The 19,681-nt window shown below is 36.4% G+C and overlaps 1 pseudogene across 1 annotated transcript; it reads right to left on the reverse strand.

Moving 5' to 3' along the window:
* Positions 1 to 1,862: 1,862 nt before the first annotated feature.
* LOC309652378 (small ribosomal subunit protein uS2 pseudogene) lies at positions 1,863 to 11,436 on the reverse strand (annotated as a pseudogene). Its single transcript has one exon. The product of its transcript is annotated as a small ribosomal subunit protein uS2 pseudogene (transcript).
* Positions 11,437 to 19,681: the final 8,245 nt, after the last annotated feature.

A 19,681-nucleotide genomic window follows, 5' to 3' on the forward strand; every position in this document is an offset into this window, starting at 1 on the left:
CAGCCATGTTGGTCTATTATGTGGAGACTCTGGGGAAGAATCTGTGTACAGGCCTATTCAAGTTGTTGGCAGAATTCAGTTCTCTATAGCTGTAGGACTGAAGCCCATATTTCCTTGCTCACTGTTGGCCAGAGGCCTCTCTCATCAACTTAAGGTTGCCCACATTCCTTTCACACAAGCTCCCCTACTCTCCACTCCATCTTAAACAAGCTTTGGTGAGGTGATTCCTTCTCACACTTTGAATCTCTCTGACATCCCCTTCTTCAACTATCTGGAGAAAACTCTATTTTAAAGGGCTCATTTGATTGAGTTAGGCCCACCTAGATAACCTCTATATTTTAAGGTCAACTGACTTGAGACTTTGATTACATCTGTGAGATCCCTTCACAACAATCCCTAGGTTGTTGTTTGATTGAATAGTCAAGTGGGAGGGATCTAGGGGTAGAGGCATCTTTAGAATTTTGCCGACCACATCCAATAACCAAAGAAAAAAGATTTTAAGAACAGATGGAGGCTTCCCTGGTGGCGCAGTGGTTAAGAATCCGCCTGCCAATGCAGGGGACACAGGTTCAAGCCCAGGTCCGGGAAGATCCCACATGCTACAGAGCAACTAAGCCCATGTGCCACAACTACCAAGCCTGCACTTGGTAGTCAAGCCCAGGTCCGGGAAGAGCCCACGAGCCACAACTACTGAACCCATGTGCCACAACTACTGAAGCTTGTGCGCCTAGAGCCCGTGCTCCACAACAAGAGAAGCCATGTAATGAGAAGCCCACGCACTGCAACGACGAGCAGCCCCCACTTGCTGCAACTAGAGAAAGCCCACACACAGCAACAAAGACCCAACGCAGCCAAAAATAAATAAATTAAATAAATAAATTTTTAAAAAAGAACAGATGGGAGTAGGGGATTAAGAGATACAGACTATTATATTAGGTATAAAATAAGCTACAAGGATATATTCTACAACATGGGGAATATAGCCAATATTTTATAAAAACTATAGATGGAGTACAACCTTTAAAAATTGTGAATCACTATATTGTACACCTGTAACTTATATAGTATTGTACATCAACTATACTTCAATTTTAAAAAAGGAAAAAAAGAACAAACGGATAAACAAAGTATGAGTAGCTATGTCAGGCTAAAGAAGGTCAAGTACTAAGAAAAAGACACTATTGTTAATCTGGTGGAGCATGGCGACTTTTGAGTGAGCTAATCTGGCAGAATGATGAGGTTGAAGAGAGTATTGCAAGAGTGATGAAACTGCAAGGAAATGAAGATTGAATGGGTGGTTGAAAAGCATAGACACTAAATATAGCATAGTAAAGAAGAAATACAAATCAATTCCTAGATACATTTAGAGTTAACACTGAAGAACTGCAAAGATGAATAGAAAAATTTTAAATGCACTTAGAAAAGACAGATTACTAGAGAGAAATGAGAGTTAAACTCACAAAAACAAAACAAAACAAATGAAAAACAAATTAAAAACTCAACAGCAATAACGAAAGCCAGATAGAGGAATATTATTTTCAAACTGGTGATGAAAAAAAATTATCAACCTAATAGTGTATGCCTAGCAAAGCTGTCTTTAAATAAGGAAATGAAAACAAAAACATTTTAAGATACATGAAAACGGAGAGATTTTACCATAAATAAGCCTGCACTGAGGGAACTTCTAAAGGATCTGATGAAAATGCTTAACAGTGAGGAAAATAAAAGATTAAAATGTAGGCATATCTAACAAGTGTTTTCCATATAAAATAAGAATAATAACAACAATAGCAACAAAAAGTCTAATATGTGGAGCTCAAAAAAGGGCAGATACTTAACACAATAAAACACATGTCAAAACTGGGATGATAAAAGTTAATGAGTTCTAAGGTTTTTGCATTGGTCAGTAGGTGTTGGAGTTATTAACTTTAAACTGTGTTAAATAAATATTCAGGATAAAATATCAACTATACCTTGTAAAATAAAATTGCTGTAATTTTCTTTCAAAACCAAGAGAAGGAAAAATGATATGTGAAAGAAAACAAACATAGCTCAATCAATCCCCACATAAACAAACCAAAAAACCAAGAAAGGAGAGAAGCAGCAGCTCAGAGAAAATAAAACAAATATAAAAGGAAAAGTAAATTTATAGAAACTAATCCAGGCATTATCAGTATTAATTATCCCTGCTGTCACATATAAACTCTATATGGCTAGAAGCCCACACACCACACGTGCCTGGAGTAGTGTTTATTGGGGAAAACCCATGGAAATAGGAGCAATAACACATGTGTAAGTCCTCTGTTGCCCATTGAATTCTAGGACAATGAAGAAATATTTCAGGGTATACCTTAGACTCTGGAAGAAGTTCCTCACACATGAACTGTGCAGCCTTTAAGCATCATTAATCCATGGGAAGCATTAGTCCTTCCCATGTTTAGATCAGGAACCAGGCTACAATAGCAATTTGATAAGGCAGAACCTGGATTCCAGCCCTTCCCTGCAATCTCAGCATTCATGATAGGTGGGTAGCATTATCTGTCCCTTCTGCTTCAAGCCATGTGATTATAGCCATACAATATATCAATACAGCAGCAAGATCTGACACGTTCCCTTCATATGGTCAGAGGCTGAGGTCCAAACCTTATTATGTACCAGGAATTATTTTCTTAGTCACCAGGCCATAACTCATCTCCACAGAGCTTTACAGGAGTATATGAACTCAACTTTTGTTTCTGGGGACCAACCTTCAGGAGACAAGTCTGGGACAAGTTAACCCTTACCTCTCAAGTATATATGAACTAAGCTTATTAATTAAGACATATATTTTCAGGTTATACAAAAATATCAAATTTCAGCTATATGCTCTTTACAATATATGCACCTGAAACCCAAAGCCAAGTAAAGATTAAAATTAAAATAATTAATAAATATATACCAGGCAAACACTAATGAAATTACAGTTGAGCCGCTTATACTAATATCAGAAAAAATAAACCTAAGCAGGATAAATTTAGTATATATTAAATATATATATTTATATATAGAAAAGTGTCAATTCTCTAAGAACATATTAAAACACTAATTCCTGTACAGGGTAAAATACTCTTACAATATGTGAAGTAAAAGTGGCCAGAATTACAAGTTGAAATAGACAAACCCAACAACATAAGAGATTTCAACAAAACTATCTCAGTTTCTGGCAAGTCAAGCAGAGAAAATAGTAAGATATAGAAAATTTGAATCACAAAATGTGAACACACTTTACTTAGTGGCCATAGGCAGAACTCTGCAGCAAAAACTGGAGAATAACTTAGGTATATACTATACATTTAGAAAAATGGACACCTGATCCATAAAGCAAGGCTCAAAAAATATCAAAGAAGCAGTATCATACAGACTACTTTTGAATAACTCATTGATCAAAAGAGAAATAATAGAGATTGTTTTTAAAAATATTCAGAACTAACCAATAATAAAATGCTGTATATAAAAAAATGACATACATTGTAGACCATGAGAATTTTTTAAAATATCAGATATCTAGGGCTTCCCTGGTGGCGCAGTGGTTAGGAGTCCGCCTGCCAATGCGGGGGACACGGGTTTGAGCCTGGTCCAGGAAGATCCCACATGCCACAGAGCAACTAGGCCCATGTGCCTCAACTACTGAGCCTGTGCCCCTAGAGCCCGTGCTCTGCAACAAGAGAAGCCACCGCAATGAGAGGCCTGTGCACCGCAACGACGAGTAGCCCATGCTCTCTGCAACTAGAGAAAAAAAAAAGCCCATGCGTAGCAACGAAGACCCAACGCAGCCAAAAATAAATAAATAAAACAAATAAATTTTTGTAAAAATCAGATATCTAAAGGCTACAATAAAATTGTACTAGTATTAAAACAAAATACGGGTGAATTCCTTTATTATCTAGAAAAGGGTAAAAAAAAATGTCTTACTGTGATCCAAAATCTAGAAGCAAAAAGGGAAATTCTTGATAAATTTGATTACATTAAAAATGTGCATGGCAGATTAGGAAGGTTCCAATCTTTCCTCTATAATCACGGAACAGAGAGAAGTTTAACTAGCTCATGGCAATATAGATCTACCACCTTGCTCCAATGGACACTATTTGGCATTGCCTCTCAAACTCAAACATAGTAGAAATCACCTGATCAGCTTGTTGAACTGCAGATTCTGATTCAGTAATTCTGGGCCTGGGCCTGAGAATCACCATTTTCTAGCAGGGTCCAAGGTGAAGTTGATGATCCTAGGATCATGCCTTGAAAAATAAGAGTCTAGGGTGGGGGTTGTCGAAGCATGGCCTACGGACTCATGTGTCCTGCGGTCTGTTTCTGTAAATGAAGTTTTATTGGAATCCAAAAAAAAAAAAACATGTGCATGGTATAAATAAAGAAGAAAGGGGAATTCCCTGGTGGTCCAGTGGTTAGGACTCCCTGCTTCCACTGCCAAGGGTATGGGTTCAATCCCTGGTGGGGGAACTAAGATCCCGCAAGCCACGTGGCGTGGCCAAAAAATAAAACTAAATTAAAATGAAGAAGGAAGGAAGGAAAGAAGGAAGGAAGGAAGGAAGGGAAGGAGGGATAAGGACAAATGACAAAGTTGGATAAAATATTTGCATCTTATATCACATATAGAGGGCAAATATTGCTATTATATAAAGAACTTCTAAAAAAGAAAAAGAAAAAGTCCCAATACTTTAAAGAAAAAAATAGGCAAACGATATGGAAAACAGTTCACGGAAAAAGAACCAGCAATGGCCCTTAATCATACGAAGTGATCAGATATATAATACATGTATAATAAGAGAAATACAAAATTGGAACTACACTGAGGTATCATTTCTAACCTTGGCAAAAACAGAACACTTTGACAACATACTCTGTTGTTAAGGTCATGAGAAACAATCACTTTCATACATTGCTAATGGAAATGCAAAACCATACCAGCTCTAAGAATTTGATATTAGCAAATTATTAATTAGCAAAATTACACATGCATTTACTCTCTGACCCAGAAATCCCACTTCTAGGAATCTATTCCTAAGATACACTCACAGGAATATGCAATGACTTATGCAAAAAGCTACTTATTTTCCTACTAATTGCAAAGCAAAACAGCTGTAAAAAAGAAAAAGAATGAAATACGTTACACCTTTTGGGGTACCTTTTCGGTAACAAAGGTGTGGGAATTCATACACACACTCATACACATGTACATACATATTTGCTAATATTTTCCAAAAACAATGGAAGGGTAAACCAAAAATTAATTAAAAGAAATAGTAAACTTAGGGAAGAAGACAAAAGAGAGGTAGTGGGAAGAACAAAGATAAAAACTAGATATTTTCTAATGTGCCTTGTTTTATAGTTTTGACCTTAGCACCTTCTTCATTTTTTATATATATGAAAGATAACATTAAATGAAATTTTAAAAAGTGAAGCAATCCCTAAAATAAAAAACAAATTGAAACTCACTAATACTACTTTATATCAAATTTGTGGCATAATGGCAAAGATACTTATCTCAATGAATTTTAAAATAGAATGTTGACTTTATATACCTAAGTGGGACCAAAAATAAAGATCACAAAATCTTAAGTCGCAGCTAGTGGTCCTATTATTAAGTTTGATTTGGGGATAATTCTAAAACCCTTATAAAAATACACACATACTCCACATCACACAGAGTAGATTAAACCATATACGTAATTATACTTATATCACTAGGAACCAAGATTTTCAGTATAAAAGACAAGATCAAGATACAAATCAAACATGTGAAACAGAATCCTATAATCTCCATTTAAATTTGGGAAATCAGTATTATGAAATTAGAATTTACTGATTTACTTACTTTTTTAGAAACATTCTTTTTCCGTCAGCTTTGTATTGCCGTTTTCTGTTCAAAAACCTGTGGAGGAACAGCTTAACATCACTCAGTTATCATCTTCACCAGAGAAATGCTGAATAGGCACAGAGGGCACCTGCGTGCCCTCAGACTAGTCTGCGACCTTGGGTTTAGTAGCAGTAAACTCAGGAACTGGAGAGGTCCATTCACCCTGAAATTCCTCCTCAGTCACAGCCTTTCCAGCAGTACCCTGCTCTTCCTTTTCAATCTCTTCAGGATCTCTGTGGAAGTAGAGATTAGGCGCGACCTCCCGTGAGTTCTCGCGGGAGGTGTGTCACGCATGCACAGAACCTCCGGGCCTAGCAGCCACCACATCAGGCCCACTGAGGGGGCTCCCTTGTTGCTGCGTGGGGTGGCAATGTCCACGTAGCACAGAGGAGAATCTGTGTTACACAGAATGAGAGTAGACAAGTTAACTTAAGACGCCTCTGTGAGAGGCTGGCTGTCAGCCCTGGGATCAGTAACCAGCAAAAGTCGAGGCTCCCGGAACGCCGCCTGGATCTGATTAGTGAAGCTTCCAGGAGTGAAGCGGCCATCAATAGAACTGGCCCTAGTGACAGAAAGCTACAACTTTCAGTGTAGCCCGCTGGCCAATACTCCTGAAGGATATGACGCCAATATCAGCCGGATTTTCACTGGCAACAATGGCATGAGCTGACAGCAGAAACTTCTCCCAGGTTCTTTTCATACTTATGATGTAGACGCCATCACTTTTCCTTTTGTAGATATACTGTTCCATTTGGAAGTCAAGGTTGGTGCCACCTAAGTAGGTTCCTGCAGCAAGGAATTTAAGTACAGCCTCCTCCTTCATTTGCAGTACGTCAAGGGCTTCGAACATTCTGAAAGTTTGCCTTTCTGACAGGAACCGAAGACTATACCGTACGGACTCCTCTCCAGGTAGTGTGGAAAGGTAAAATTTATTTTTCTCCTTGTAAAATAAATAAAATACATGTGTTTTAGCTCTCTACTGAAATGCCCAAGAAGCTGTGATAACCCAGTAGAAATTGCAAACCTCCCACCCAGATATAATCTCCAAATATTACTTTCCACTTACAAGAATTACCAGGGCTCCTTAAAAATATATCTGTGACCAGCAATATCCAAGGTGAGCCTGATCATCTTGTCATTTCTGAAATCCTGTGCCTAGACTCTATCACAGACTATAAAAGGACACAGGAGGCAACTTGAAGGGACTCCCATTAGCCAAAGATGGGACCATTTGAGCTTCAAAAAGAAGAACGAATACTGATATAAAATCTATTAAAACTGATAATTACACTTAATATCCTAATTATACTTAATCACTCATTCTTCATCATTGAGATCTTACTTAGGCAACCAGCTCATTATTCAGGAAATTCATACATAAGGTAAAATAATCAATAGGAATTGCACAGCCCTACTTATAAAATATTCTTGCCACAATAATATAAGAAAATAAACTAAATCAATTGGACATCTAGATCTAACAGTTACATGAAATTTTGACAAATAGGAAATAAAAAACATGAGAATTTCAAAAACACAGTATAGACAGAATAGTATATGAACAATAGAATAAACCAAATATAGAAGTAAGGAGATAATAAACGTAAGATTGGAAATTTATGAGATTCAGAACAAATACAAAATAAAGAGAATCAACAAGACAGAAATTGATTATTTTTAAAAGATAACGCACAGATACTGGCAAAATTAATCAGGAAGAACAGCAGTACATGTAAACAATATGAGGGAAGAAAAAGGGGAAAAGGACATAAGCAGAGGTAAAACTCAGATTACAAAGAGAGAACAATGAAAAATCTTATGACAATAAGATTGAATATTTAGACAAAATAGTTTCCTAGAAACTAAGTTATAAAAATTGACTCAAAAACATTGTCTTATAACAAATAAATTGAATCAGTATTTTAAAATGTAAAACAATAACAAACACCAGGCCTAAGGTTTTCAGGAAAATTCTACCAATTGCAAAGAGAAGATCAATATAATCTTAAAAACACATTTCCAGAGAAGAGAGGGGGGAAATAGATTACTCCACAATTCGTTTAATGATGAAAATATAACCTCAATAGCAAAACCTGACCATGGCAGACAGAAAAAGAAATTGGAGACAAAAGCACTTATTAACATAAATGCAAAGATCCTAGACAAAATATTAGCAAATTTAACCCAGCAGTGTATAAAAAACATACTACATCATGACCAGTTGGGCTATTTAGAACTTTTCAAGATTGAGTTGTGTTTTCCTAACAGTACTCTTACCTGGCATATTGAGAAAAGACTGATGTGGAGAAGAGGCAGAAGGTGGGAGAACAGTTAGGAGCAGTGTTGCCAGATGAAATTTTTATCAGCTAAATCTGGCAACTCTAGCTAAGAGGTTATTGCAATAATTGAAATGAGATGTGTTGTTGGCTTGTACCAGGATGGTGGCAAGGCAGATGGTGAGCAGTGATCAGATTCTGGAAACATGTTAATGTTAAATTCAATAGACTTTTTTGATGGTTTGGATATGGCTTATTTTCCATCTTTCTATCATCACTTGCCCCACACTGTTCTAGGCCATTATCCTCCCTTACTACAGTTCTGAAACAGCCTCCTAATTGCTCTGTTGCCTCAAGGCCTGTCCTTCTACAGTTCCAATTTCCAGTCTAAGTAATATTTCGAAAAATGCAAATCTGATTATTCACTACCTAAGTCCCTTCAATGACTTACTTTTGCCTTTTGGATAATGTCTGACTCCTAGAAATCGGTGACGTTCACTCCACAAGGCTATGACTTCCACTATGCAACCTCCACCTTCTGTCTGGCTAAGTCCTATTCATTCTCTAGTTCTTAACCTAAATGCAGCATTCTCAGGAAGACCATCACTAAGACAGGTTTTGTTCCATTGCCATAGGTTCCCATAAAATTCTTGTTTCTCCTACCCTATGGATGAATGTTATCATTCATCAAGCTATATTATAACCATTTATTTAACTGGATGTTTTCTCAACTGTTTTGTAACTTTGAGGAGGAGAGAATTGTAAGTATTTTATTTATTATCGTATCCCTAGACCTTGAAGAATGTTTGACACAGAGTACATAATCAATAAATATTTCAAATGAATGATTAATAAATTAGCTAATTATGTATTTGCATTTCATATTTGCACAAGGATTAGTAAGACCTCCAAAATAACAAATGGTGTGCTTCATAACAGCACACTAACTGGTGTTTATTATTATATTTGCTAAAAATAACTCCATAGAAAGAGTTTTTCTTTAACTTAAAGCATAAATTTAATATATGTCATAAACATAATTATGACAGTGCACATTTTGACATTTTACTTTAAAAATAATTGCTTCAATCTTGGATTAACTAGAACTTGGTTTGTAGAACGTGAAAATTAAGTGAACTTTTCTTTCTACATATTTTATTTCACTACCTATCAATAAGATGACTGAAAACCATAGACACATTAGAGAACATTTCTTTCTCTTACTGTAACCAATAGTGAAAGATAATGAAGTGACACTAAACTGGAAGTCAATGAGACATAAGAATTATTTTTAAAAGGGGGAAACATATTTAAAACTTTGGGGAAGGATTAATAGTCTAAGCATGTATGTCGTTGGTAAAATAAACTTCACACCACAAAATAAAGAATTAATAACAAACTGGAAATGTGAACTCATGGCCCTTTTAAAAGTAGTTTCTTTTCTAGTTTTAGCTAGAATTTGACCCAGCATTAATCTCATCCTATCTACCAGACTTACTCATGTGGAAAAATCTGACATGCAGCCCCCAACGGCCAGAATTTATTTTTTTAATGCCTTTTCTTTTCCTTTGTAAAATGAACTAGCACTTCCTGGGTAATAGCTGATCTGTGACCTGGAACATATGGCTGCCCAAAAGTGAGGAGGATTTCAAAGATGGCTTGGATAGTACAAGGACAAATGAGCTCAGTTAAAAAAGGATTCTCATTGTCTAAATTTTGACAATATATGTGTAACAGAGAAAATACTACTGTAATTATTTGGAACAAGTTGAGTAAGTGAATAAAAGCATAAGTCTTTAGTTATAATCATAAAAGGAATGTTTAGTATGAAGTTTAAAAACAAAGTTATAATGTAAGTGAAAGGTGATATTGTAATTTTTATTTAATTTATTGGTTAATTTTAATGATAAGGGAGAGTAATGTATATAATATTCTTTTTTCTGTTAACTTTTTAGGAAGAGTAAAGTTGTACCTTTCTCAATATTTGTTATGTTTAGGAAAATTAAGACCCTACAGAAACAAATTGATTATTATTGGTAGTCTCCCACCATACACAGGAAGAAAGAAATTTCAACTGGTTTTTGCAAGATGAAGAACGAACCAAATATCATATTCTTCATTGACCAAGACATGAAATCTCTGAATGAGGACACTAAATATATCTAGATGATGATAAGGCTTACTTATCTCCAGTAATGATAACAGACCAGATCAATATACAATATTTAATAGATAGCAAGCTATAGAGCATTGGAAAAGTGAGAGTGAAAGAACAGATTATTCTGGGAAAGCTGACCCCATACAGGATACCAAAACTTAAGAGCAAAGTCTTAAGTTTAGTATTACTTAAGCCTTATTATTAAAATAAAGGGATCAGGACCTACAATTTGAATTACGTTAAAGGGCACATCTATATCCCATACCCCATTCAAGAAATAATTAGTTGATATCCAGAACCTACAACTTTGACTGGTCTTCTTGACATTTGGATTGTTTCCAACCTAAATACCAAGATGACCATAGCTGTGAACTTCCCAAGTCTACTTGGTGAGACAGAATTACTCTGTTTTATTAGAACAACTTCCTAAAAGTAAAAAAGCTCCATCAAAAGTGTATAAAAATTTTAAATATTTGAATATAACTTGCCAAAATTTCACTCAGAAAGTCTGTACTAATATACACCATAAAAAGTAGTGTATGAGAATGATTTTCCCATGTATGTCTACAGCCAAGACAACTGGTTGTCTCCCCAATTTCTATTCCCTCCTTCTTTGCTAACAGAGAGCACATTTCATTCTAGATTGCAATGTGCCCATCCCGAAACTAAATTTCCCAGTGCCCTCGTGCCCAAGAGTGAACAACAAGATGAAGCATAAATTAGGTAAGTCTTCTGGATATTCTCCATCCTTCCTGGAATAAGGACATGAGGTTAGGGCTACAGCAGCAATCTTGAAACCAGAGAACCTGATCATCAAAATCACTTGCTAAGGAACTACCAAACTAGCCCTGTATTGCATAAACATGTAATTTATTTTAGGTGAGAAAGAAAGAAACCTCTATCGTATTAAAGCCATTTATTATTTATATTCTCATAAGGAATCCTTTTTTAAAAATATGTATACAAAATATTTATTCTTAATTTAATTTTAACTTCTTTTGGGGCTTAGTACCAGTTCCTCTTTTCCAGGCTTATATATTTGTGAGCTCTTTTCTCTGTCTTAGCTAGTTCAAAAGTTTTTAATAAATCACACATGCAATGACTCACAGACTTTTATCTCTGAGAACTCTCCTCAGAGATCCAGACCTAACTGCTTTCTTGAAATTTCAGATTTTTATTTATATTTCAAAGGATACTCACATTTAAAAATTCCCCATACTGTACATGTAACCTCCCCAACGCTGACCCACCTCTTTTAACATATTTTATCTTAATGAAAAGCATTAATGTCCACTAAATTGCACACATAAAAGACCTAGTTTTCAGGCTGTTACATATTTAAGATGTCCACTTTTCCCATCTCCATTACCACCATTCTTATTCACTATCTCTGGAGGTCCACAAATAAAATAGTGCTATAGATAGTTTCCCTCTAACCAAATTGCCCAAATTATCCCCTTTTAATCTATTCAATCCTTTGACTAGTATGAGCTTTCAAAAATGTGTCTGAAAATATCCCTCCTATACACACAAAACACACACACACACACACACACACACCCCCACACACACTCTCTCTCTCTCTCTCTCTTACCTTAAATCAATCAGTGGAGGCAGAGTCAAGATGGTGGTGTGGGAAGATGCAGAATTAGCATCTCTCCACAACTAGGGTGCCTGCTGGCCTATGGTGGGGAACTCTGATGCCCAAGGAGACGGGAGAAACCCCAGAGTGAACCGGTAGGATGTAGGGGGACTGAGTGGGGAGTGGGCACTAATCCCATTCATGAGGGTTCTACCTTCATGACCTAATTATGACCAAAGGCCCCATCCCCAAATACCATCACATTGGTGATGGGGATTTCAACTTTTGAATTTTGGAGGGACACAAACTTTTAGTCCATAGCATTCCCTGTTTTGGTCATAAATAATTTCCAAATACTGATCAGAAAAAAAGGTTGGCCTCATTATAGTTTAGACTGATTATTTTCACAGATGCAATAAGTGGTGTTAAATAACTATATAAGCTTCTTAGATCATATAGTATTTAACATATACTGAGGCAAAACTATTAGCTTTTTTTAAAATTGAAGTATAGTTGCTGTACAATATTATGTAAGTTACAGGTGTACAATAGAGTGATTCCGTTTTTAAAGGTTATACTCCATTTATAGTTACTATAAAATGTTGGCTATATTCTCCATGATATACAATACAATATATCCTTATAGCTTATTTTATACCTTGTAGTTTGTACCTCTTAATCCCCTACCTCTATATTGCCCCTCCCCCACCCCCTCCCCACTGGTAACCACTAGCTTGTTCTCTATAGCTGTGAGTCTGCTTAAAACTATTAGCTTTTGTTTGTAAATTTTATTAAAGAATCCATGATTGGACCATTTAAAAGACTCTATAAAGTCTAGGCTAGGAAGTTAAGGCTAAAAAAATCTCTCCCCTAGATTTTATTGTAGTACCCATAGAATTAGTAAATTCTTCTCTTTTCAAGGTCCCCCAAATATGCTAAGGTTCCTGGCCTGCCAGAAAGTGACTTTATTTGTCACTTGTGAGGCTGGAGCCCAATAAGCCAAGTACCCGACCAGTTTCCTGTGATGGTTTTGTAGGCACTGGTATCTTTGTTCTTTAACAGTGGGCTTGCTATATCCAACTAAAAGTGATTCATTCCCAAATATAACACTGTAGTATGTTTTTGGTTGAACGATCAACTTTTTTCTAACTTGAGGTAAAATGGAGGCTGATTCTTATTGAAATAATGAAAATAACTATTGGCCTGAAATCAATAGATAGCCAAATACTTCTCCAGTAAAGATGGGTTTATTCAGGACCAGCAGGGAATTGCATTTTGGGATCTACAACCAAGTTCCCCTGCATGGCAAGGGAAGCAGAATGCTTTTATAGAGTGGAAAAGGAAGTTGGGAGGACTATAGTAAACAAAGAGTCCAAGGCTTTTCAGTGGCTGAGTACTTGCCAGGGAAGAACAGGACTTTCTTCCTCCTGTTGGGCTCTGCTATCCTTGCAGGGTGTGAGAACTCCTCCTTCTGGTCTCCCAACTCTATTAATTGAGGTTTCTGTTTTTAAATTTTTTACATTTCCCCCGTTTTGATCAAGATCTTTCTCTGAAAGCATTCCTGATCAAGAGTCAGGTTTTCTAGTTTCAGTGGCTTTTTGCCCCGCAATTCCAGGAAAAATCTTTCCTGGCTGTAGTGTCTCACATTGTAGGGAAAGTGTACGGATTGGAAACCTATTAAGGTCACGTTTGAGTAATGAGGAGTGGGAGGGAGAACTCTCAGGCACTTTTTATGTAAAGTCCATATGTTACCAAGATCATAAACACTGGAGATCATCTGAGTGTTATGTCATCATCAAAGGTTTGGTAACAAACTTCCGACAGGCCTGGCCTGGATATCTTGAGAAAGCTGTTTCATCAGATGTCATCTGCTCCAATTCTGGGAAATCTTTACTTTCAGGTCACCAGATGATATGCAGGTCCAGTCAGGGTCCGGAACTTTCTTTAAGTGTGCCACACGAATCCAAGAGTCTGTTCCTTGGAGTTTTGCGGCACAAGGGTTGGTCAGCAGTACCTGATAGGGGCCTATCCATTGAGGTTAAAGGGAGTTCTTTTGGAAGTATCTTTTCCAATAGACAAAACCTCCAGGTTTCACAGTACAGTACTTAAGGTGTTCATCTCCTGAGGGCTCACTGTGAAAAGATTACTCTACCAAAACATGGTTATTTTTAGTAGAAGCAATTAAGTCATTGAAATATTGTAGTATCTCTCCTCTTATCCGTTGTGGGTCAAAAGCAGGAGCCAAGTGGGACTTCCCTGGCAGTCCAGTGGTTAAGAATCTGCACTTCCACTGCAGGGGGCATGGGTTTGATCCCTGGTTGGGGAACTAAGATCCCGCATGCCCGCGCAGTGCAGGAAAAAAAAAAAAAAAAAAAAAGCAGGAGCCAAGTGCATTGGGTATCCTGTGACTCTCTCAAAGAGTTTATGATTTCCAAAAGGGGTGGATCTGAGATTTAGAAAGACTAATGGCAATGCTTTTGGCCAAGGTATTTGGAGGGCCTCTACAAATTTTGCCAAGTGAGTCTTAATAATGCTATTAGTGTGTTCTATTACACCAGAGGATTGAGGGTGGTAAGCACAGTGAAAGTTTTGTAAAACTGGCCAAACAGCACAGACTTGTTGAAGCATCTGGCCAGTAAAATGGGTTCCTCGATTACTTTGAATTTCAAGAAGAGTTCTTCCAGGTAGGGTTAATCCTTCCCAAAAGGACTTTAGCCATAGAAAAGGCAGTAGCCTATCTGCAAGGGAAGGCTTCAGTCCAGTCCTGAACATAGGGGTCATTTTTAATTTTATTTCCACTGTAAGTATGGAAGCCATGTTATTTCCACAATATTCCAAAATCATGAACTACTCTGAAAGCATATCTACTATGAGTATAACTATTGTCAGTTTCATCCTTAGCTAAAGTACAAGACCCTGTAAGAGCATATAATTCAGCCTGTTGGGCCAAAGTGGCCATAGGTAAAGATGCTGCCTCAACAACCTCAAAAGGAATTGCAATAGCCTACCCCCAGCACAGTATTTGCCATTGTTACCTTTTAAATAAGACCATCAGTGAACCATGAGAAGTAAATGTTACCCTGTGAATTTTCTGTAGGTCATTACAAGGAATCAGGAGGTGGTCAGTCAGCATTAAGCAGTCGTGAGGGATTTCATTGGTGATGTAAGGTTATTGCAATGTAAAAGAGTTATGGAGGGGCAGTTAACAAAAGGACTTCATAGGAGGTGAAGTGGCTGCCCGAGAAATGTTGAATGTGATGAGAATTCAGGAGAATTTCTACAGCATGAGATACAAAAATGGGTTAAAGGAGATCCCACAACAATTTTCTCAGTTGCCTTAATAAAAAGGAAAGTGGCAGTAATGGCTCTAAGGAAGGGGCATATCCACAGGATCCAGTGGCTGGCTATAATACCCTATGGGTCCCTGTGCTTTTTGGTGAGAACCCCAAGGAAAAGGGAATCTGATAATTGAGATGCCCAAGGGCAGGTTCATCAAACTCTCCTTTAAGGCTTTAAAGGCTATGTCATCTGGTTCGTCCCATAAAATTGGGTTTGAGTTGTTACTGTTGAGTAAAGCATATAGGGGTTTGGCCATAAGAGAGAAATTTGGAATCCAGTTTTGGCAATAACCAACTAGTCTGAATAAACCTTACAGTTGGCACTTAGTTTCAGGTTTTGGGAAACTTAGGACATCATGAAGTCTATTTGGATCTTGGTGTAACCCTTGTTTTGATATTAGATGCCCTAAATATCAAAGCAGAGTTTGGGCAAACTGCATTTTTTCTTTGATGACCTTATGTCCCCTTTAAGGCTAAAAGCCTTAGCAAGCGGATGCTGTCTTCCTGTGAAGAGGCTTAAGAAGGAGAGCAAGGAAGCAAATCATCCATATATTGCAACAAAGTAGAGCCTCTAGGGAAGTTAATGTCATCCAGATCAGCCTTCAGGATTTGCTGGAAAAAAGGACTCTCAGTAAAACCCTGAGGCATTACTCTCCAGGTGAATTGTTTTTCTTCTAAGGTGAAGGCAAAAATGTATTGGCTAGCTTCATCTACTGGGATACTAAAAGAATGCATTGCATAAGTCCATTACAGTAAAGAATTTACTTCTGGTGGTAATGGATGATAGTAACAACAGAGTTAGTAACAACAGGGTTAGAAACAATATAATGTGGAGTGATAACAGTGTTTATTGCTTGGGGTTCCAGGACAAACCACACCCAATTATGGACATTGATACTTTAATTGCCTTTGGTCAGGTGAGTCCATTTAGTTAGAAATGCACATGAGGAAGGGCCATGGTTTTTAAACATGAAATCAGCTAGAGTTTGGGGGGAGGGTTTCAAGATATTTAGATAATTAGGAGCGCCTTTTCAGAGGTTTTTCCTCTAGAGTAAAGATCAATCTTCAAACAGCTCAAACGGCTCAATTCACACAGCTTTCAAGCCAATCCCAGCCAGTTTTAAGGAAACAGCCCTGTCCTGGAGGATCTGGCCTTTTTTAGCCAGTCCCCAGAGGACAGCCCTTCCAAAGGAATAGGCCAAAGTCTGAAAAACTGGCATAGTTTTATTCAAAGCAGCCCCTTCCCAAAGGAACTAGGTCAAAGGTATTTTCAGCCAGCTTTGATGGAAACAGTCTGATCTCAAGATAAGAGGGAAGTATCAAACTTAAGTACTGCATAAAGAACAAGGCCTTAACCAGAAACCTTTAAATAGATCCCAAATAAAGCCTGGAGAGCATCAAACACAAAGAGAACATGAGCTCTGATCCAGGGAGAAGACATACCTTCAAACTCCAGGGTTGGCAAGAAAAGCAGTGAGTGACAATGGGCTCCAGTTGTGGGTACTGCACCTTGTGCTCACCAGGCCTGGAACCAATGGGAGTTCTTCAATGGTCCCCACATGGGCCACCAAAAATGTTGACCTGAAATCAATAGATTGCCACATATTTCTCCAGCAAATATAGAAACTATTCAGGATCAGCAGAGAATTGCAATTCGGAGTCTACAACCATGGTGAGCCCCAGACATCCCCTGCAGGGTAAAGGAAGAAAAACACTTTTACAGAGAGGAAAAGGAAGTTGGGAGGGCTATAGTAAACAAAGAGTTCAGGGCTTTTTCATTGGCTGAGTCCTTGCCAGGAAAGAAGAGGACTCTCTTCTTCCTGTTGGGCTGGGCTATCCTTGCTGGGCATGAGAGCTCCCCGTTCTGGTCTCCCAATTCTATTTAATTAAGGTTTCTCTTTATTAATTTTTTTTGTATAACTATTACCAGAAAAAAAAAATAAGAAAACTCGTTAAGAATATTTGTTTGCGAACTATAAGACTTCATTGGAAATTAGATTCCATTTTTAAATGCTTCATTTCCATTTATAAAAGCATAATATTCTAAATTGAGGGTAAGAGATCTGGAAGGAAGAAAGAGTGAGTTCTTATATATTCATCAGTCAATAGAGCATTAAAACGACATAAAAAATATTCCAAACAAATAACTGCTATTAAAATTTTCCCATCAGTTTATTTAGTCCAATGTAAATAATTCTTGTTCCCCTGGATCTCAAATCAGCAGTCTGCTTTCCTGAAGTCATCTTGTTATGAAATAAAATAGTCCTGGAAAGCTTGACTCGGTCCTCTTGTATAGTTGGAAAGGTTTCTAAGTGATACCAGATTAACAATCTTCAGCCAAAAGTCTATTCTTTGATGTCTTCTTTGAATGTACTAGTAAGATATCTGGTAGAGTCCTTTTCTTTGAGACACAGAGACTGACCTTCTTTGTTGAAAGCATGAGTTCTAACTCATGTTTTAAGTAAGAATCAGAGAAAAGCAAAGTTCACCTGTATATGAGAGTAAATGGCTGTTGTTAATTTATTACAGTAATCAATAATATCAAAAATGGAAAAGAGCCATTGGAGTGTACAACACATAACTATTTCATAAGATTTTCATCCCTTTTCCCTTGAGGGTAAGAACCAGATATTATGAATAATGAGCACATTGACAAATACCCTTAAATTTTAATATTAAAAGCATTTTACATGTATAAATTAACCTAGGTAAGGATGAGCTCCTCTTATCTTTTTAATTATTATTCTCATTCATCTCTTATAATAATATTGAGCTAATTAATAAATATGGAGCAGACCAAATAAACCTAAGTATTTATAGTATCTTTTTTTCTTAATAAGGAGAAAGAAGAAATCTTTGTGATTTTCTAGGGCACACTGGGAAATCTCAAAGATATTTTCAGGTATAAAGATATTCTTAATTTTTTTGAATTAAGGGTCTGATCTTGAGAAGATAAAATCAAAATAGTTATCAAAGGAGATTTAAATACTTGATTAAGATGAAATGACAGGCACCTGAGAAACAATATTTGCTTATCTATTTAATCAAAGTGACAATATTATATTTTAAAATAAATATAGAAAAAGGTTACATGGTTCTAAGAAATTTTAGCTCTTTCAAAAATGTTCTGTTATTTTTTTTAAAAATCTATCACAGAATTAGCAAACCATGATCCATAGGTCTAGTCATGGTTCATGGGTAGAGTTTATAAGCTAAGAATAGTTTTTACATTTTTAAATGTTGAAAAAAATTAAAATAGTAATAACATTTTTGTGACATGTGAAAGTTATATGAAATTTCAATGCTCATAAATAAAGCTTTATTAGACATGTCCACACTTAATAATTTATAAACATATTTATGGCTACTTTCCCACTACAGTGACAGAGTAGTTGTGACAGATCTTACAGTCCTTATAATCTGAGAAGATTAAAATCTTTATCATCTGGCCCTTTACAGAAAAAAAAATTGCTTACTCCTGTTATAGAGCTCAATAAATTCAACACAGAGCACTGAAATTTTTCTGGTTGAGATACTGAATCTCTGCTTTCTGAGCGGATTACACAAAGAGTAACCTTTTTAATACTCCTTGTTAAGACTAAAAACTTCAAGATCAATTTTCATTTTAACAAAGAGAAAACCAAATAAGATTCATGAGCTCCTTCTTTATAAATCATCTTGCGAGTAAGCCCATCAACATTGAGCAAAATTTGTCAAAATGTTAATACATTTCAATGTTTCTTTTCAGCTCCATTATTTGCAGTTATTATAAGCCAAGACTAAATTTCTTTCCTGCAAAAATTCTGTAACTTTCTATGTCTATTCAGGTTATGTCTTTTATTAACCTCTTTCACATTTTGAAACAAATACCTTATTTTACAGACTACTCTCATTTTTTAATAAAAACACATCCCATTACCTTGTACACACAGTTGTGCTTTTCTGCTGTTGTTAATTTAGTAGAGTCTAAGTTACCCACAGAAACTATATCCTTTAACCAACTTAACTAACTTCTTTTTCACAAAGAAAACATCTGTCATGGCAAAACAAGTAGCAGATGAGCAAAGCTCATGTGTCTACATAAGAATCTTTGAAATCACATTTAGACCTCTATACTACTTTGTACATAATTACCTTACAGTTCACATAAAAGCTTTGTCAGAATTATGAACACATAGTTTTAAATTTTTCACAATCCTAATCAGTGTACAGAACTAAATTTGCTTATCTGATCAATAAGCCAATATAAAAAGTTTATGAAGCTCAGAATTACTAGTCTCTTCCTGAAAAACCAAACCTAAATATAGTAAAAAACAAAATTCATTGATTGTATTATATTTAACACATAAAAATTAGAGAAAAGGCATATAGCTGTTCTGAAACCAGTCTAATTTGTAAAAAGATTCACTTTGAATA

This window comes from Balaenoptera physalus, assembly GCF_965194825.1.
Source record: "Balaenoptera physalus genome assembly, chromosome: X".
NCBI lineage: Eukaryota > Metazoa > Chordata > Mammalia > Artiodactyla > Balaenopteridae > Balaenoptera > Balaenoptera physalus.